Raw genomic sequence first — 22,272 nt, forward strand, 5'->3', positions numbered from 1 at the left:
CACATTACAGCAACCATTGTCACCCCCCACATTACAGTAACCAGAATTACCCCCCGACACACATTACAGCAACCAGCATCACTCCCACATTACAGCAACCAGCATCACTCCCACATTACAGCAACCGTCGTCACCCCCCACATTACAGCAATACTCTCCTACTTATTAGCAATACTAAGCCCCAAACACACTACAACATTGCCACCACTACGTCACCCCATACTACAGCAATACCACCAATTATACAGGCGTCACTGTAGGAAAATAATGTTTTGCTATTTTCAAATCTCCCACAAAATAGCAACAACAGAATACTTACACACACATATAGGTAACAGGTACCCTTTTCCCTCAATTAAATAGTAATGGCAGAATTTTCATGAATTCCACATGAAATAAAACTCTAACAAATATATCAGAAAAAACATAACTATTGAACGATCGTTTGAACCCACACGAACGCATTAAAAGTATTTCCATCTACAGCAAAATGTCAGAGAAATTTATTTTTTTTACTACAGTAACTGGATATGCGTCTTTTCTAGTCATTTTAAATAACACAGTACATAAATTAAGGGGGGTAAAGGAGGTGGGTGAGAGATAATTGGATGTGATTCATCAGTTTGATTAGATAGGAAACATTTAGATTATTTACCTGGAGACGTCTACCCCCTTGACTCACAGGCAGGGCCGACAAGAGGAATTTTGGGCCCTGGTACAGCAACTTCTTTGGGCTCCCGTCATATTAAACAATGAGAGACTTGCCATTGGCAGAAGTTCATATTATGCCACACCATAGTGCCCCCAGCTCATAATATGTCACATCGCAGTGCCCTCAGGTCATATTATGTCACATAATATTATCCTCAATTCATATTTGGCCATGCAGTAGTGCCCACAAATCATATTATGGCATAGTAGTGCCCCCAAATCATATACCATACAGTAGTGCCCCCAAATCATATTATGCCACAATTGTGCCCACAAATCATATTATGCCACAATAGTGCCCACAAATTACATTATGCCATACAGTAGTGCCCCCAAATAACAGTATGCCATACAGTAGTGCCCCCAAATAACAGTATGCCATACAGTAGTGCCCCCAAATAACAGTATGCCATACAGTAGTGCCCCAAATCAATAGTAGTGACCAGACAAAAACGTATTCACAAATAAAAATTGGTACAGCATATCAGATACTGAGAGTGTGAGTCCCAGGAGCAGCTTAATACCCCATTTACAATGCAAAGAAAAATAGATATATTGACACAATCACAGATAAAATGTATGACAAGCAGCATTTTTCCTCTTAATTAAAAATCTCTGTACAGATAAATATGCAAGAAACATTACAGCGCAATAATGAGCAATACATAGTGTTTTAAACATTATTGGATACACAGTAGTGCCCGCAGTTCAAGAAAGGATGGTGAAAAACACATTGGACACAAGAAAATATATGAACTTACCTGATTATGGCATCCTGTGTTCTGTTCTTCTACTGGGCACGCTGGGCGAGGAGGGATCAGCAGCTGTCAGCTCACACAGCCAGTCGGGAGCAGGGGTCGAGGGCAGTGGTCGAAGTGGAAATTTAGAAGTGGGGGTATAGAAAATATACCTGAATGGAGCATGAAGACTTGATTTTTATTTATTTATTTTTAACACTTTTCCCCTCTGTGCATGCTGGCTGCATCCCTGACATTCCCATTCTTAAGTCTCTCCCTTTACACTTTCTTTTAGCTATGCCCCTGCACCATCTTATCCTTTGTCCCTCTCACCCCTCTTCCTGCACCCCCTTCTCCCTCTGTCTCTCACCCCTCTTCCTGCACCCCCTTTTCCCCCTGGCTCTCACTCCACTTCCAGAACCCCTTTTCCCCCTGGCTCTCACCCCTCTTCCAGCACCCCTTTTCCCCCTGGCTCTCTCACCCCTCTTCCAGCACCCCTTTTTCCCCTGGCTCTCTCACCCCTCTTCCAGCACCCCCTTTTCCCCCTGGCTCTCATCCCTCTTCCAGCACCCCTTTTCCCCCTGGCTCTAACCCCTCTTCCAGCACCCCCTTTTTCCCCTGGCTCTGTCACCCCACTTCCAGCACCCCCTTTTCCCCCTGGCTCTGTCACCCCACTTCCAGCACCCCCTTTTCCCCCTGGCTCTGTCACCCCTCTTCCAGCACCCCTTTTCCCCTGGCTCTCACCCCTCTTCCAGCACCCCCTTTTCCCCCTGGCTCTCTCACCCCCCTTGCAGCACCCCCTTTTCCCCCTGGCTCTCTCACCCCCCTTCCAGCACCCCCTTCTCCCCCTGGCTCTCTCACCCCTCTTCCAGCACCCCCTTTTCCCCCTGGCTCTGTCACCCCTCTTCCAGCACCCCTTTTCCACCTGGCTCTCTGTCCTCTTCCTGCACTCATTCCACACTGGCTCTCTCACACTCCTGACAACTTCCCCCCTTGCAAAAATCGTGGCACCCACCCTCCCCGCGAAAATAGCGGCACCCCCCGCGACCCCTTCCCACGGACCAAGCTGTCATAGGAGGGTGGGTAATAGGAGGGTGGATCATCATCATTCCGTGGCAAATTCCTCACATCCTGACCCTCTCCTGGCCTCAAGGTGTCAGATATGAGAGAGAAATATGAGGGTGGGGCTGGTAGGGAGAAAACTCTATCACTTGCGAAAGAAACAAAATAGACAAATGAGTCTATTATTCCTGGTATTCACATTAAGAAAGTTGTGAAAATCATTGTTATATTTCAATATTACATTTTCAATATTCTTTATAGTGTATTAGAAAATAACACTATTAAATACTCACCCACAGTAATTGAAACGGTCTGATCTGCCAGTCGTCGGGCTTCTACATCAGGAACGGTTTTGTCCCCCTTTGGGTATTGCGCCTTCGCTTTATGTGAGCCGCTACCATGAAGGCTGCTGCAATCAGGATAATCACTGGTCCTGTTTTTTGCACAGGATCACAGATATGGTCATTGCTGCCTTTGCCAGAGGGCTTCAAACTACATCCAGGCACCCAGGCACCGACAATGCACATTAAAACTCCACAGGTGAGGAGCAGTAATCCAAAAGTTCCAAATTGGAGGAACTTACGGCTATAGTTGCAGGAGCAAAGCACCATTTTTGAGATTAAGGGAGCTAATCCAGCTAGTGCTTCACACATACTGAGCAGGTGATGCTGTGACAGTTACATTTATACTTACCAGGGCTCTGTGAGGTGGCATTGGTATTGTGACATCACGTGAGGTAATATGTAGGTCGTAGGTCATGTGACAACCTAGTAGTGAGCTGAATACATTAAGTTGACAGTTATTAACCGTAAAATCTAAACAAATTCAAAATAATTAATACAGTTTTGAAAATGTTTCTGTGTCTGTAGTAGCAAAATAATACATGTATTATATAATATATAAGAATATATCATGTAGGGATATACAGTATATAAAAATAAACACTTTAAACACTTACTAAATGGCCATGTTATCTGGAAGGAGATGTCTGCAGAACAAGTACACATAACAGTTGTGTTAGTAATAATGTCATCAACACAGATACTAGTCAGAGCAGAGGTCAGTTAGAAATGAGAACTAAAGTACCAAATTCACAATCTGTATGATGGGGTCAGTCCAATGAAGAGGCCAATAATAGTCAGGCCAAATAAGTTCAAATTCAGGATCCAAAAGAGTAACCAAAGTCCAAGCCAAAGTTCAGGGCAGGCAGCACATAATCAGAGTCGGAAGCAAGCAAGGCCAATGACTGAAATCCCAAATTATGGCCCCCTAGGAACCACAAGAGAATGGGCAATCATATAATGCCACGCTTTATACAATGGACAGGTGTAATTGTGCACTGTTTAAATGAGCTGATAATTAGAGATGCTGACTGACGCCCGTGTTTTGTTTTGGTTTTGGATCTGGATTACCGTCGTGTTTTGCTTTTGGTTTTGCCAAACCGTCATTGCGTGTTTTGGTTTTGGCTTTGTTTGGTTTTGTTTTGCTATTTTGTTTAAAAATCAATGTTTTTGGGCCTAAAATAACCAAATTTAGTGCTCCACCTGTTTCTTGGATAAGTAATGTAATTGTAAAGCTAATAAATTATCCAAAAAACAGTTTAATTTTAATTCCTGGTAGGCCTTCATTAATTCTACACACAATCCAGATTGTCTTCCTCTCCATCTATGAATATTGGCAATGCAGCCACCGTCTTTGGATGTATATTACACCCTACACTTATAGTTAAATATGTAAAGAAATGGACAAAGGCAGTTTGGTTTCTGTCTCTCTAGGCCCCCCTCCAGTTGTATAAAATACCAAAAAATTCAGCCGTTATAGACTGTACAATATGAATTGAAATGGAGAAAGCAGTTTGGTTTCTGTCTCTCTAGGCCCCCTCCACTTGTATAAAATACCAAAAAATTTAGCCGTTATAGACTGTACAATATTAAGAGAAATGGACAAAGAAAGTTTGGGGTCACTCTGTGTATGACACCCTACCCTTAAGGAGAAATTGCCCAAACAGCAGCCTTTGAAGACAGTACGTGATATGGAAATGCCACAAGTCCCTTTCCTCTTTGGGGGTAGATTGCACCCTACACTTACATAGAAAGTTTTAAAAAGATGTTATCGTCATCATCTTCAGCTTCATCCTCACCCTCATCAGTGTGTACGTCATCATCACAGACTATCAATTCATCGCCGCTTGAATCCGCCATTAGAGAACAGTCAGTGCTTGGATGTCTTGGATGGCGAAGGCCTTCCCCATGGAAGATGTAGTTAATTTTTATAAACATCATTAAACCGCTTATGGTGGACCACATACAATACCATCTTTTACCTTTACCAGAGTAAACTTACAAACTATAATAAAGACACAGACACTTGAATTGGCGTTTGAAAGATCAGGAATTTATTAAAGGCGAACCTGCTGGGGAAAATTGGTGGCCAATATAAACAGACCAATCAGCATCCAGGCTACACCTACCAACTGTAAATTCCGTCCAAACTAATTTGGACCCAACTAGGGGTAAAATGCCAAATTTCCCCCATTTGGCATATTAGCAGAGGCCCGCCCGCCTAAGCTGAGCCCCTTAACCCCGAAGGGCTATTCTGACTAATTGCTCAATCCCTTTAAGGGGAGAGTGCCTACTACGCCTTAAATGTAACAAAATGGCAGCTGATTGGGCTGCTTACCGCCACTTGCAAACACAAGTGCCAATACCAATACTATAAATATGGGATGGGTGGGTGGGTAACAACTCAAGAGGCAAGAGGAAGTCATATCCTTTTCCTATATGTTATAGGCCTCCTCTGGAAAGCTGACCCCTCCCCTTCGGGTTCTACTAATTGGTAACTCAGATTTCTACCACCACCCAGATAAGTTAACTCCTGGTATGCCTGTACTTTTTCTACTGCCTGCCCCCTCAGCGTTTATATCACCTCGGTCTCGTTCAATCCCTCTGTTATATTAAACCGCTTATGGTGGACCACATACAATACCATCTTTTACCTTTACCAGAGTAAACTTACAAACTATAATAAAGACACAGAGACTTGAATTGGCGTTTGAAAGATCAGGAATTTATTAAAGGCGAACCTGCTGGGGAAAATTGGTGGCCAATATAAACAGACCAATCAGCATCCAGGCCACACCTACCAGCTGTAAATTCCGTCCAAACTAATTTGGACCCAACTAGGCGTAAAAAGCCAAACTCCCCCATTTGGCATATTAGCTGAGGCCCGCCCGCCTAAGCGGAGCCCCTTAACCCCGAAGGGCTATTCTGACTAATTGCCCAATCCCTTTAGGGGAGAGTGCCTACTACGCCTTAAATGTAAAAAAAAAGCGCCGCTGATTGGGCTGCTTACCGCCACAGCTAAGGTTCCCCACCAGGAACCGCAGCCCGCCACCAACTGACCTCTCATAGCCAAACAAGAAAACCAAATATCTGTTCTATAAAGTATGCCATACCCAAATCAGACAAATGTACACCATCGGGCCTATAGTACTGCGTCAACACAGCCCTTATGGAAGGATAACTGATGCAACCACCGCCCACTTCCTGAAAGATTTTTCCACAGCCCGATTTACCTTTCCACAAGCTTTCTCAATCCAAGCTGGCTTAACCGCCCCTCTCCAATTATGCCTAAGGATAATGTCGGACCATACCAGCCGAACTGTTGGCCAATGCAACTTAAAGGCCCTGACATCGGATTTTATCTGCTCAATGAGCTCTAAACTGGACCACTTACCCAGGTCATTCCCCCCAAGGTGAATAATAAGTTCTGAAGGGTGCCCAAACCTACTCTCGTTGTCTTTTAGTATATTAAACAAAATGCCCAACGCATTCACCTAACACCTATCCATCTTATTGACTCTGCCCGGGGGAATTTGCTCAAATCATGAGCAGGGCCACTCTTACCGGCCCAAAGAATAAATGAATGTCCGACCAACCAAATATTCCTCCCATCCCGACGTGCACCTGCAACATGGAGTAATAATGCATGTAAATGAAATGTCAAAACGTTATATATTTAATACGGAAAAACAAAAAATTACCACATTTGTGCATGACGCAGAGTGACCCATGTGGAGGTAAAACCGGAAACCCCGGGGTGCCACTGCCAATCAGGCCCCTGGAGAAAAAAAATGGCAAAACCCTCTACGCTCCCTTTCAACAAGGTAAGCAACGCATGTCATGTGTCAGCCTTACTACATCGCACTGCCTAAGCCTATAGCACCACAGCCGGTCTCACATACCGCTTAAAACACTTAGACCTCTATCTACCCAAAGCCATAATGCTCTGTTCAGACACACCTTCCTCCGCCGCTACCGTAGCTGCCCCTATCCTAAAGGAATGCGTCCCATAGTTCGCTACACTCAAACCAAGCTTAACCACGCAACTCTTGAATACTGCCGAAAATTGAAACTTCGTAAGGGGAAGACCATCACTATGTTTAAGCCAATTACCACTGGGAGCAGGAGACCTATCCCTGTACAATCTTGTCAATTCTACTGGACAAACAGCTGTATCCTGGTTCTGCTGCAAAGTGACCCACTTCCCCCTACCCAACGAATCAGTCTTGGATCTATGAATTTTACAAGCAATACTCTCATCTTGTACCACAACATTCCTAAGCTGCAAGCCCGAATCAACTGCCGTCCTAGACGAGGCTACCAACTCACCTATTCTAAAAGCCCAAAGAAAGCCATAACGAACGCCAGCCGAAACAAAGCCGCCTCAAACTCATCCGTCGCCACAACCGTGACAACATTCAAAAGGTTCACTTACATTCTCTTATCATCATCATCATCATTTATTTATATAGCGCCACTAATTTCGCAGCGCTGTACAGAGAACTCATTCACATCAGTCCCTGCCCCATTGGAGCTTACAGTTTAAATTCCCTACTATAGACACACAATCATACACAGACAGACAGAGAGGGAGACAGACAAAGAGGGAGAGCCTAGGGTCAATTTTTGATTGCAGCCAATTAACGTACCAGTATGTTTTTGGAGTGTGGGAGGAAACCGGAGCACCCGGAGGAAACCCACGCAAACACAGGGAGAACATACAAACTCCACACAGATAAGGCCATGGTCGGGAATCGAACTCATGACCCCAGTGCTGTGAGGCAGACCACTACCACTAGGCCACTGTGCTTATCAATCAGTCTATGTTTATCTTCTAATGGGGAGGGAATTCTAGCCCAACCTCTTAAAACCTTGCGCACCAATTACTACCTGTAATCTGCAGAAAAAACGAAATACCAGCCAAAGCAGATATCATATATGTTTTAGATCTACCCGCCTGAAAACAATGCCACACATTTGCAAGCATGCGCTGTCGCCTCGTCCTACCTCGAGCCTCCTCAGATTCACAAAACCCCATACTCCCGATATTTCTTCAACATCCCAGGTGCAACTGAACGCCTAGCATGCTCTTCTATGCCGGCCTTATAATCTGCCAGACAAAATGGGGGCATGAAACACCAGACACATTCGCATGCGGCGCTAACAAACAAAACTTATTCCAATCAAACCTAGACAAAGCATCCGCAAACCCGTTATCTATCCCAGGTACATGCCTTGCCCTAAAAGTGATGTTAAGAGTCAGACATCTATAAACCAAATGTCTCAACAGCCTCAGAGCTGGCAGGGAGGTGGCCCTCTGATTATTAATAGCATGTACTACCACCAAATTGTCACACCAGAACGATATACTTCTATTAAGCAGACCAACACCCCACAATTCGATAGCTACAATGATAGGGAACAACTCCAACAGCAAGAGATTCCTCGTGAGACCCTCCTGCTGCCAAGTCCCTGGCCAAGCTGCTGCACACCACTCCCCATCCAGGTAAGCCCCAAACCCGGAAGACCCAGCAGCATCAGTAAACAATTGTAACTCCACGTTATTGGCGCCAGGCAGGGGCCACAAGCAAACTCCATTAAAACTTTCCAAGAACAAACACCACATAGCCAAATCATCCCTAATCTCCTTGGACATTCTCACCAAATGCCTTGCCTTTGTAATGCCAACCGTAGCCCTCTCAAGCTTCCGACAAAAAAACCCTCCCCATGGGAATGACTCTACAGGCAAAATTAAGAGACCAAGCAGCGACTGCACCTGCCTCAACTGCACTTTACACTCACCCTGAACCGTCTCAATTACTCTCCTCAGCTTAGCCACCTTCTCTGCTGGAAGCCTACAACAACCCGCAACTGTGTCAATCTCAATACCTAGGTATGACAACCTCACAGTCAGGCCCTCTGACTTGTCTGCTGCCACCGGAACTCCCATTACTCTAAACAGCACCTGAGCAGAAAACAACAAATCCTGACACACTGCTGTACCTGCTGGACCAATGAACAGAAAATCATCGAGGTAGTGGGCCACACACTGATGCCCAGACCCGGCTACCACACACCAGTGGAGAAAAGTGCTAAAACATTCAAAAAACGCACATGACACCGAACATCCCATAGGTAAACATTTATCAACGTAAAACCGATCTGACAACCGAAAACCCATATACCGAAATGAAGAAGGATGCAGGGGCAACAACCTAAAAGCCGACTCAATGTCCAATTTCGCTAACAGCGCACCCGCGCCACATTGCTGCACCAACGACAAGGCATCCTCAAAAGACTGGTAACCGACTGAACATTCAGACTCTGCAATCACATCATTCACAGATGTGCCCTGCGGGTGAGATAAATGCTGGATTAGCCAAAACTTCCCCACCTCCTTCTTTGGCACCACTCCCACCGGGGAACGGACTAAATCCTGAATTGGGGGAACCGAAAAGGGGCCACACATTCTGCCCAACGACACCTCCTTACACACTTTCTCGTGCACTATCATCGGTAATTGCGAAGCCGATTTCAAATTCCGGGGCGTACCGGTCTGCACCACACCTGTCACCGGCAATATGAACCCAACTTTGAAACCATTCCATAAAAACTAGGCAGCCCTCCTATCAGGGTACCACCCCAGCCATTTCCCAAGCTCAACCAATACAATGGGCGATGCTGCCTTACCGAGCCGCGCCTCCAGTGGCGGGTCTATCATTAGTGGCAGGACCGTTCCTCTTGGGGCACTCTCTCCTTGGGTGACCCCCACTGCAGGCTAAACACACATGTCTGAATCTGCAGGCCGCACCTCTCTCACATTGGCCCCCGTTGAAAGCGAAACATTAAGCTCACTTAAGCTACGGTCAGATGCCATAAGAGCACCTGCTTGCTGGTTCTGTGAACCTGATGCCGCCGTGCAGGGGATGACCCGAGGACCCGCCGGGGAGGACGCTTGACCCTGCCCCGAAACTGGCCCCCTAGTCATCAACTGTACGTCGCTAGTCCCTACAGGCACTGTCAGTGAGGAGACGGGAACCTGCAGCCCCTCTGAACCTGCCACCACCGGAGCTGCCGCCACTGTGGAAGAAACATTCGAGGTTACAACAACATTACCCGGACAGAGAAATATGGACCATAAGCAGAGGGAGGAGGAAAATACCCTGAGGTGAAACCCCAAGGAGGGCAAGACATCCCAAAAGGATAGGGTGAAAAACCTTGAATGTGCGGCATCCTGCTAGCACCCACCCCCTCCCACGGAAAGGGGGGCTGAAGGCCACCTGGGAAATGCGTCTGACTGGGCCCATACCCTGCCACCCAAGGAGGAATATAACCTGCCCAAGGGAGGCCAGACATCACTGTATGGCCCACAGTGACATTCTGGGTGCGCCCGGGTAGAGAATATGTGAGCACCCCGGTATACCCAGAGCCAGACCCTGTTGTACTGGCTGTAAACATACTCTGGGTAGAAGCAACCACAGTGCCAGGAATGGGAACAGACAAAGAGGATGACAGCCTGGCAGAAGTGACAGGCTGTGGAGGGGGGAAAAGGGGGGGGGGGAGTTGCTGCAGCTGAGACAAGGGAGGGTGATAAACCAATGCAGCACTGGATGTGGTGGGAAGGGAAAGGCAGGGAACCGAGCCATCTCTGGAGGAGGAGGGAATGGAGGTACTGTATGCAGTATCGTGACTTAAGGCAGCAGCAGGGGACTGCTGCCCGGCTGGAGGAACGGAGGAACAGACTAGGGGAATAACATCACCTGCACCTTCCACGGCCCCTGCAGAGCCTGCAGCTTCCTCCCCCCCAGCCACAAGACCAAACTGGTCTCCCGCAGGGGGGGATCGGCGGGGAGACAAGCATCATTGGCGGCAGTGGGTGAAATAACGGGCGCTCCTAGAGCCAAACCTTCATCGCGCAACCGCGCATGCGCGGCCGAACGCGCACGTGATGGCGCGCATGCGCGGTCACCTTCTTTTCCGCCGCAGCCGCGGCAGAACCCACCAGCTGCACTACTCTAATAGCCGGGGGGGGGTGGAAGAAGCACCCAGTGGCGAGTCCCAGAGCTGGGATCGCCGCTTGGGGAGAGAAGCGGGCGGGAGAGAAGCCTCAGCGAGGCGGTGGGGGGGACACGCAGCCTCTTAGCCCGCAGCATGATTAAGGGAAAAGAGAAAGCAGGGGGTAAAAACGGATGAACAAGGGGAAAGAAGGAGAGAGGGGGAGAGAAAAAGGCAGGAAAACGAATAAGGTAAAGAGAAACAAAAGACCAAAACAGGTCAGAAAGAGGAAAAGGAGGGGGAAAAAAAAGGCAGAAGGGAGAAGAAGAAAAAACAGAAAGAAATGCACAGAAAATGCTGGAAAGAGAAATGCAAAATAACAGCAACACAATACAGTCAAAGAACACAGTAAAAATAGCCTAACACAGTATAAAACAGTGAAAAACAATTTATACCACAACACTTACCAGGACAGCAGAGAGCATATACTCACTCTAACAACTCCAGAGGCAAGAGGAAGTCATATTCTTTTCCTATATGTTATAAGCCTCCTCTGGAAAGCTAACCCCCCCCTCCCCTTCCGGTTCTACTGATTGGTAACTCAGATTTCTACCAGCACCCAGATAAGTTAACTCCTGGTATGCCTGTACTTTTTCTACTGCCTGCCCCCTCAGCGTATATATCACCTCGGTCTCATTCAATCACTCTGTTATATTTTCTCCACACTTTTGGGATGTAACCTTCTACGGCGATCACTGACTAAGTTCCTGCTGTGCTGAACATTCGTTCAGAGTATACACTGGAGGGTGAGCAGCTTAAGTATTGCAAAGCAAGTTTGTACATGGGTTTCCAAATTGCCTGCTTTTCTTCCCAGTTAGGAAAGGGACTGTCTGACATTTCCATATCAATTACCTCTTGAAAATAATCCTCCACCATCCTATGCATGTTAATACTCATATTGGATGAGTTATGGGCAAGGTCACACATTTTTTAGAAAAATCCTTCAAACCAGCCCAGGGGGTAAATGTATGATGCTGCAAGTTTGCCTTTACAAGCCATTGCCGCTTTAAATTTTCAATGCAAAGTCGCCGATTTCCGGCGAGTTGAAAAAATCGCAGCATCATACATTTACCCCCAGATGTTAAACTGTTCTGGTCTGCCCTCTGCGTCATCCATGCTTCTTTTTTGAAAATAAAATTTTTATTAGCAGCAGCTGCTTGAGAAACTGAAAGAGGACACGTCGGCAAGCCAAGGCCCAGTTCAGCGGACAACTTGCTGAGCAATAGCTCCTTGCAAAAGTTCACATCTCGTTCATTTTGAAGCAAAGACTCAATGTAGGTCTTAAACCTTGGATCAAGCACTGTGGCCCAAACGTACTGATCCGAGTTCAAGATCTTAATAACTCGAGGATCATTGTGAAGCGAATTAAGCACTTGATCGACAAGGCCAACATACTTTGCGGAATTGCTTGCTTTCATCTCCTCCTTCAGTTTCTTAAGCTGCTTTTCCAATAGTCTAATTAAAGGAATGACTTGGCTCAAACTAGCACAATCTGCACTCACTTCACACGTCACAACTTCAAATGGTTTCAGCACCTTGCACAGCACTGAAAGGATTCCCCACTGTGCAAGAGTGAAATACTCCTTTCCCAATGTCATGGCTTGTGCAATACGCTTGGAGGGCTTTGCTCTGTTCCTCCATCCTCTGCAGCATGTACAGGGTGGAATTCCACCTAGTTACCACCTCTTGCTTAAGTTGGTGGCAGGGCAAGTTAAACTGCTCTTGGAGCTGCTGCAATCTCCTACATGCTGTGGCAGAATGCCTGAAATGGCCTGAAATCTTACGGGCCACCGAAAGCATCACCTGCACCTCACGGTTATTTCTTAGGAAGTTCTGCACCACCAAGTTGATGGTGTGAGCAAAACAGGGTATGTGCTGGAAATCACCCAGCTGTAATGCTCGCACTATATTGTTGGCGTTATCAGAAATGACATATCCTAGGGAGAGTCCAAGTGGTATAAGCCATGTATCAATCACATCTCTTAGTTTGAGTAACAAATTGTCAGCTGTATGCCTGTTAGTGAAGCCGGTGATACAAAGAGTGGCCTGCCTGTGACAAATGTTACGTAGTGGTGTACATGCTGCTGCTGTTTCTGCTGGTGAAGGTGAATGACCAATCCAGTGGGTTGTCACAGTCATATAGTCTTTGGTTTGACTACTTCCACTTGTCCACATATCTGTGGTTAAGTGGACAGTGGGCAGAATGGCATTTTTCAGCGCAATCCCTAAATTTGCACCCACTTTTTGGTGGAGTTGTGGAATAGCTTTACGGGAAAAAATGGTACCGCGATGGAATTCTGTAACGCGGACACAAAACCTCAATTAACTGTAAAAAACCAGCTGCATTTATTGTGGATATTGGAAGCAGATCTAACACTAACATGCCAGCCATGGCGTCTGTGATTCGCTTGGTGACTGGGTGACTGCTGTCATATTTGCTTCCCCTAGCAAATGATTGTTTCACAGTTAATTGTTGAAATGTAGGACTGCTCTTTTTCTTGGCCTTCCTCTGGGCTGATGATTCACCCCCAGCAGCAGCAACAGCAGCAGCAGTGGGACTAGTGCATTCTTCAGAGGAATCAATAATAGTGCAGGAGTCATCCAGCCTTAATAAGTGGGATGCAGGGCTAACTCCGAGCGCTGCTGAGGATATTGATGAGGATGGTGTGGTGGGTGTATTTTGTAGCCGTCGGGATGTCGGTGAGCGGAGGGTCCTAGCTGATGATGGAGTGCTTGTAATTTTTTTGGGAAGAACTTTCAGCTTTTCCCTACACTTTGCCATGAACTCTCGTCAAATGGCGTAACATAGACAAGGTTACAAGATGGTTAAGGTCCCTCCCTCGACTGACTGTGGCTTGACATACACTACAAATGGCTATACAGTTGTTGTCGGGAATGGGGTAGAAATAATTCCACACATAAGAAGTGGATTTTTTTGTTTTATGGTCTGGCATGACAATGGCTTTTTTTCTTGTCATGTGCCAGAACTGCTGCTACAGGTGCAGGACTTACACAAACAACCTTATCCTCATCAACATCCTCATTAGCGCCCTCGTCGCCTACACAAATCTCCCCCTTATCCTCTTCTATTTCCAAAGTGGCATCCTCAATTTGTATATCATCGGCTACACTCGGGCTGTTCAGGCACACATCAGCAGAACTGCTGAAAGGGTCCCTCTTTATGGGTACACTAACAGAATGCTCACGATTAGACATCCCACTGTTGGATGGACTCTCCACAGGGATTGGTATTATTTGTGATTCAGAGCAAATATTATCCTCAAATGCCTTACTGTTATCTTGCAGCTCGGTTGTGACGCATAACAGTAGTTGTGCACCACTTGTAGGCTCGGTAACATTTTTTGATCTGCCACTAATAGACAAAGGTGAAGGCCTCATTCTCTCTTTGCCACTGCGTGTGTAGAATGGCAGGTTGGCAATTTTTTTTTTATCGGCACTTAACTTTTCCTCAGTTACACTTCTTTTTCGCTTCAACACAGTAAATGTTTTTTTGGTGTGTGTCTTTTGGACTGATTTCAAAAGACTGTGTAGTTTGACATCGCCTTTCCCAGATGAGGTACTGGGAACACTACCACCAGGACTGGTGACAGAACCTGGTTGCTGATTCTGATCATATGTGGACTGCTTTGAATCCATTATGAGCCCAAAGCACTTGTAGTGCTACAAATTGTTTTAGATACTGCTGACAAATATGACTTTTGACAGCCAGAAATATTAATGCAAAAGAATGGGGGACACCCCAAAAGCACTTGGAGTGCTATATATTATTTTTTGAGACTGCTGACAAACAGGACTTTTGACAGCCAGAAATATTAATGCAAAAGAATGGAGAACACCCCAAAAACACGTGGGAGTGCTAAATATTATTTTTTGAGACTGCTGACAAACAAACAGCATCTAAAGATTTGAAGGCTGTGGGAAAGCAGGGAGAAGTCTTGTAGGCATTAATGACAGGTGGTTACCAGAGATGAGACAAGGCGTAGGTCAGAGGTAGATCTAAGAGGGTGGGAGGGAGAGTATTTTGATATGAGATTTGAGATGTATGCAGGGGTAGTGTTGTGAGGGCTTTGTAGGTAAGGGTGAGAAATTTGAATTTGATTCTGGAGGACACAGAGAGCCAATGTAGGGATTTGCAAAGTGGTGCAGCAGATGTGGAGCTGTGAGAGAGGAAGATCAGTCCTGCAGTAGCATTTAGGATGGATTGAAGTGTAGACATATAGGTTTCAGGAATGTCAGATAGCAGGAGGTTGCATTAGTCAAGACGGGAGATGATGAGAAAATGGATAAGAGTTTTGGTAGCATGTTGAGTAAGAAAGGGCGTATTCTGGCACTGTTTTTAAGGTTGACTCGACAGGACTGGAAGAGAGTCTGGATGTGAGGAATAAAGCCGAGGGCGGCCACCAAGAAAATTTTGGTGTTATTCACAGTGAGGGAGATTTAAGGGCAGGTGGTAACTCTGGCAGGAGGGGAGATAATAAGCTCTGTTTTGGTCATGTTGAGCTTTAGGTGGCATTGGGACATCAATGTGGATATTAGAAACACAGTTGGTTACACAAGATAGTACAGAAGGAGAGAGGTCAGGGGAAGAGATATAGATTTGGGTGTCATCAGCGTAGAGGTGGTATTGGAGGCCGAGTTAGCGAATTATTGCCCAAAGAAAAGAGGTGTGCAATGTAAAAAAGTAAATGACCAAGAACAGAGCCTTGTGGGACTCCAACAGACAGTGAGAATGGATGGGGAGTATGTGCCAGAGGTAGAAACACTAAAGGAGCGGATCGATGGGTTGGAAGTGAACCAGGAAAGAACTGTGTCACAAAGGCCAATGTAGTGAAGGGTGTTTAGGAGAAGAGGGTGATCAACAGTATCAAAAGCAGCAGAGAGTTCCAGCAGAATGAGTATGGAGAAATTACCATTAGATTGCGCAGTAAGTAAATCATTGGTCACTTTTGTAAGAGCAGTTTCAGTGTAATGCTGGGGTGGAGGCCTGATTGCAGAGAGTCGAGAATGGAATGAAAGGAGAGAAAGTGAGATAGGCGTTTGTACACTAATCGCTCAAGTAGTTTGGAGGCAAAGGGAAGTAGCAAAATAGTATTTCCTCCAATATTTTTTTTTTTTTTGCATTGCAGCAAATGTTTTTAGTATTTTTATATTATCTACTAAATACAACTTAAATTATGTATTATCACATAAGTAAGCATTTCTGAAAATGTTTGTTACATATTTAGGTGTTACATAATGACTCCATAAGTACTGCAGTGAGCATGGCTTCCGATGCATAATATGGTCTATACCAGTGATGGCTAACCTGTGACACTCCAGGTGTTGTGAAACTACAAGCCCCAGCATGCTTTGCCAGTAGATAACTAGCTGATAGCTGGCAAAGCATGCTGGGGCTTGTAGTTTCACAACACCTGGCGTGTCACAGGTTAGCCATCACTGGTCTATACCAAGCAAATGCTGAAGCTGTCAGTTATAAAGGTCCATTTTATTATAGCGGACATGCTACTGCCAAGGCTACTGCTGTGACTGTTTTATCCACAAATGGCACCTTTGGTTATTATTACATGCTAGCTCAACAACAACTATTTTCTTGTTGAATTAAGGTAATGTGGAATGCAACAAATAGGATGCAGTTCAGATGGATAGTTTGCCAACAGCTCCACCTGCAGGATACAATTTTAGCTCTTCTCACAAATAGCATTTAGCTGTAATAATTAAGTATAACCAAAATGACTACTAATGTTATGCATAATTTTCAAAACGTATAAATATCTTTATTATGGTTGTCACTTTTTATATAACATAATTAAGCATGTAACATTTTGTATAATGCACTGTTTAGTAGAATTGTAGAGTTAAAAATAACAATGCACATGCACCCCATTTTTAGGAATTATAAAGCAATTCATGTTGTCCTCAAATATTAAGCTATATCTGCAGTAAATTAGAAATTAAATTATCACATAGGTAAGCATTTATACAGAAGAAAACAATAACAAATCAAGTTTTTGTCCAAATGCTAAACCGTCATGAGCATTGTTTGTAGACTCATTTAACACTGAATTTTAGTTTATTGTCAAAGTATAGAACAATATCAACTGAAATAAAAAAAAAAAACAGAAATACATCACTTTTAGATGTTGATTAATTAACAGTACAGTAAACGGATGTCTCTCCTATTAGCTGAAAAGAAAAAATATTATTTTTAGGAAATATAGTGTTTGGAAGAAAATTCAGCATCGTACAAATGATATGTCTACATATGTAGCAGTAAGGACAAATTAAATTCTCATTGGTACCTTACTCTAGCTCGTAAACATAATTTTGTGCCATCTCCAAACTTTAATTTTCCCACTGAGCCCCTCACTAGAGCCCATTGTGAATTTACTGTGCATGCCCAACACAGATGCTAAATGGCTGATTGCACATAGGTAGACAGTAATCTTTTTATTGTTATTCCATAACATGCAAAGACAGATTTAGTTGAGTGAAAGTTTAAAAGCCTGGGTAAAAGACAGAGTTATATGGTTTATGATTCAAGGGAAAATATAAACTTTTGTGTTTAAGGAAGTTCACCCTACTAGTTACTCCTATATAAGTTTGCTACTTTATATTGCTAGATTCACTGTATTATGTTTTTTATCACATAGTTAATGGTTGCAGTTTATTCTTTTGTTTTATTATTATGCCAACTATTTGATTTGAGCTTTGTATGTGAAAAAATATTTTGCCATAAGAAACCTATTGCTTTTGCAAGTCGCTATGCTAAGTGACATAAATACAAACTGCCGGCATTGCCAGCCTTCGGTATATAGCGGAAACATGTCGCTGATGTACAGTCATTTTTATGATAAGTCTGCATTTTTTTTTATTTTCAAATCAGATTTTTTGGGGTTGGTGTAGTCATTGTCGCTGTCATCCGAGTTGTCAATTGGTACCCAACCCAAGACAATAGTATCCAGAGAAGCCTCACATAAAAAAATAATCTATGCTTTTTTGCATAATCTCTACAGACTTTAGCAGATATTGTCTACTGATTCGGTCTTCAATATTTATATGTAATCATCATCATAATCTATTTATTTATATAGCACCACTAATTCTGCAGCGCTGTTCAGAGAACTCATTCACATTAGTCCCTGCCCCATTGGAGCTTACAATCAAAATCCCCTAACATACACAGACCGAGAGAGACTAAGGGCAATTTAACAGCAGCAAATTAACCTATCAGTATGTTTTTGGAGTGTGGGAAGAAACCGGAGCACCCGGAGGAAACCCACGCAAACACGGGTAGAACATACAACCTTCACACAGATAAGGCCATGGTCGGGAATCGAACTCATGACCCCAGTGCTGTGAGGCAGAAGTGCTATCCACTAAGCCACCGTGCTGCCCATGTGCTAGTCCACAATGTAAGGGCTCTAGACACTGAGGCTATAGCTATACCTTATTTAAGTGTGACTCCAGAGGAGATGTGCAAGTTTTGAGACAACTCTCCATTTACTGTCCATGAGGTCTTTGAGTGGGCCACCGTCATCCAACAGGGGGGTGGTTCCTGTCAACACACCTGCTATAGCCAAATCAAATTTAGGCACCAAGCACCATTTAGACACGTCCTCATCTTGAAAGGGATTCATGCAATTTAACCTTCTTGTCACGAGCACGCTCCCAGCTGCCGTGACTTTGGGGTGTTCACTGTATGAGGTCACACACGATTTCAGCCCGCAGTCTCTCTCTACCTATCACACAGGTTATAGACCTACGGAATCGCCCCCAACACAGCGCTCTCACACCCCCAGACACTTCAGGTTTGCCACCATCTATTGGTTACAGGCAATAGGACCCCAATATACTGTCCCACACTGGCACGCAGGCTTCTATCTGTTCACAGACTAGCAAGACCCACACCAGCACGCACAGGGTTAACTCCTCACACCTCCAGACTGTTACACAAATGTAATTACAAGCACACACAGCTTGTTAATCAAATATATATCATTCCATGGGTTAACTTGGTCGAGCAATCTGCCTCTTCTAAACAGGCTAATGGATTTGTTAGAGTATCAAGGACGCAACTTATTAAATTATAGATTTAATATACAAAAATACAGGGCATACAGATCAAAAAAATAATGACTAACAATTAATAGATTGACATGACAAGCAAAGCAGTTTAAAATAAAAAGGGTTACATTCAGAATAGCACTTACTTGGGTTGCATAATCTGCGCCATGGGGAATTGGCTAGGAAGATGGACAGCTTATCAATGTAACTTGATTTCCCCAAAACGTCTGACCCCTTGCCCCTGCAAAGCACAGGTTTTTAAGCAAACTCAAATGGGATTGTCTTCACAGGGGCAGTGTTTACTGCTAATAGGAAGGCAGGGATGTCTCCTGGGTGTCACTGTACTTTGCTCACAAATATTCCCAAAGTCTTGACCTGTTGGTAATTCTTTACAGATATATCCCAGAGAAATAACTCTCCCTTCAATAAACCGGTCATAATCTCCCGCACATTTAAATACCAAACATGATGGAATTATGACAATGTGACATACCTTTTCCAAAGATATGTGGTTTTAACTGTTCAGGGATACCACCCATACCTGTCATTCACAACCCTGGGGTGATTTCTGCTCCTCAGTATGGAGTCACACCCAGATTTCCCAAAATATGAACGATGGCAACATTTTCCTTTGAAGGTCATATTTCTATATATCTGTATAGGCTGTCACATGCTGCCTACAAGGCTCTCCAGCTGTGATCGGCCACACACGGTCTATTCAAGTGTCCAAAACTATGCTATATGTCACCCCGGGAGCTCTTTGAAGCTGCCCCCAGGTGACACTTCTATCTTCTCACACTGGGATGTGCAAAGCCATCAAACACATTTACATCAGACTCTCTGGGCTAGATTTACTATCAGGCGTGTTTGTAAACCCGCCGACTTTCGGCGGGTTTGGCGGCGGTTTAGCCATCGCCGGATTTACTAAGGCTAAACCCGCCGTCCAAACGGCCAAAAATGATGTTTCCAAACCCGCCTCTGTATAAAGCGCCATGACGGTTTCAACAATGTTCTACATACAAACAGCCGGATTTACTATTAGGGGGTTTGTAAAGCCGCCGGAAAACCGCCATTCAATAGACCAAAATGAAAGCGCTGCTTGTGAGCAGCGAGATTGTTCAAACGGTGTGCTGTTTGAACTATTTAGCCATTTCTAACATAAGAGAAAGAGCCATTTTGTGCAAAGTTTCCTCCTTTAGGATTGTATATGGGGAATGGGCAAACTGGCATGTAATTTGAGGTTTTTTTTTTTTTTTCCCCATCCTGTATTATTGAATCCTATTTACTGATGTAAAGGTTTACCGGCAACTCCACGTGCATTTAAAGTGCGTATGAATCTGGAATCTTTGCCTGATGTGGACGTAGTACCAATGTTTGTACTCATGTAAACCAGGTTCCTAGATATATTTGGTGGGGTGCTTATGTATGCACCTGTTAAGGTGTCTGATATTATCCTGGCTTGCTGTCTGATACATAATCTAGCTTTACATCAACTTACCCCACCGATTATTGCAGTACACAGTGAACAAGTAGGGGCCCGTGTCCCATTTGGTGATGTGCAGAGCACACAGGGGGGAGGCAGATTTGAGACCGTCTCATTACAAACTACTTTAAATGTAAGTGCATGCAATAAAAAACATATATTGGTTTTTTATTTTATGTCAGTGCAATGGTTTTATTTATGGAATATTTTAATAAAATTGGACCCTTTAAACACAGGATAGTGTGTACTGTGAATGTTGTAATTGTTAAAATCCCTGGAAAGTGACAGTTAGAGGTCAATGTGTACGTGAAATTAGTGCATCGTTTTAAAGAAAACAGTATACTCTTGTTTAATGGGAAGAAAAGAAAGAATGATATGAATGAAATATAACTGCATTTATTGCATTACAACATAATAAAAGAAAAAGTATAACGCTTACACAAAACATTCCCCAATAATAAATTTTTTGCCCTAGCGCCGTCTTTTCGCTGGCATATCACTGTGCTTAGCCCCACTCTCTACCCTCCCTCGCCCACCCCTGGTGCGAGCACCTCTCCTTGGAGGAGTGCTATGTGTCGATCTGGTCGGCGTACTAGCAGTACTGGTGGAGGCCGATGAAAAAGGTGCCGGCAAGCGGGCAATGAGTTCCTGCTGGAGTTGGCCTGCCAGCCGGATAACATTGGCATTCCCCTCGCGAATGGAGGAATGCATGGCATCCACAGACCCAGACATTTGGGCCAGCTGCACATTCGTTTGCTCCAAAGCGCTTGCCAGCCGGTTTATTGCAGCAGGGATTTGGCTAGTGGAGCGGTGTATTCGCCTCAACTGGGCCGCAATTTGTGACATGTGGCGAGTTTGCCTGTCCATGAACAATGTCTGTTGCTGCTGGAATGCGCCAATAGACAGCGCCATTTCTCTGGCTGGGTCCATAGTTTCAGGTGCAGGTTGGTGGTGTGATGGTTCAGCAGGGCCAGGTGAAACTTCCTGGAGGCCAGACACAGGGGCATCCACTGTTACCAGGGTGATGGTCGTTTGATCCTCTGGCTCAGGGGACATTTCCAGGGACTCCGCCTGAGGTGGCTGGTATGAAGAGGGCCCTGTGTATGAAAAATGACGGTAAGTATATAGTATATAATATGTTTGTATATTGCATTCTGAACACTGGATAGGAAAGAATATTCTTTAGCAACTACAGATTCTTTCACAATGTTTGCATTCCTGATTTCTAGTCCTATGCTACCTGCTTACGGATGCACTTATTATCCTTTTAATACCCATTATCATTTGGACTGTGTAGTACATGCTGGGTTATTTTGACTAAACTGCATGCTATAAAAAGTGGAGATGTTGCCTATAGCAACCAATCAGATTTTAGCTGTCATTTTGTTGAATGCAATAAATAAAGTAAAGGTATATTTTGATGGGTTTCTATAGGCAACATATCAGTTTAGTAAAATGTAGCCCTAACTTCTCATTGCAAACAATAAAAAGAAAAAAAAAAAACATTGACAGCAACATTTGCACAGAAAATCAAGTAACTCCATTATTTCTCTCCTAAACAGAAATCACGCACCTGCTTGCTCGTCTGTGCCCGAATCTCTCGCTGAAGGTGGAGGTGTAGGTCTGGTACTGGGACTGAACTGCGGTCCTGGCGATTCTGGATGTATTAGAAAAAGCATACAATGTATTTCCAGAAAAAAACAATTTCCAAATATACTGTTTATTGCACAAATGGGTTTGCAATTTTTTTTATTTTTTTTATATGAGAAAAAAAAACCTTTACAAACTATTAGTCAAA

This window comes from Mixophyes fleayi, chromosome 2 (genome assembly GCF_038048845.1).
Source record: "Mixophyes fleayi isolate aMixFle1 chromosome 2, aMixFle1.hap1, whole genome shotgun sequence".
NCBI lineage: Eukaryota > Metazoa > Chordata > Amphibia > Anura > Limnodynastidae > Mixophyes > Mixophyes fleayi.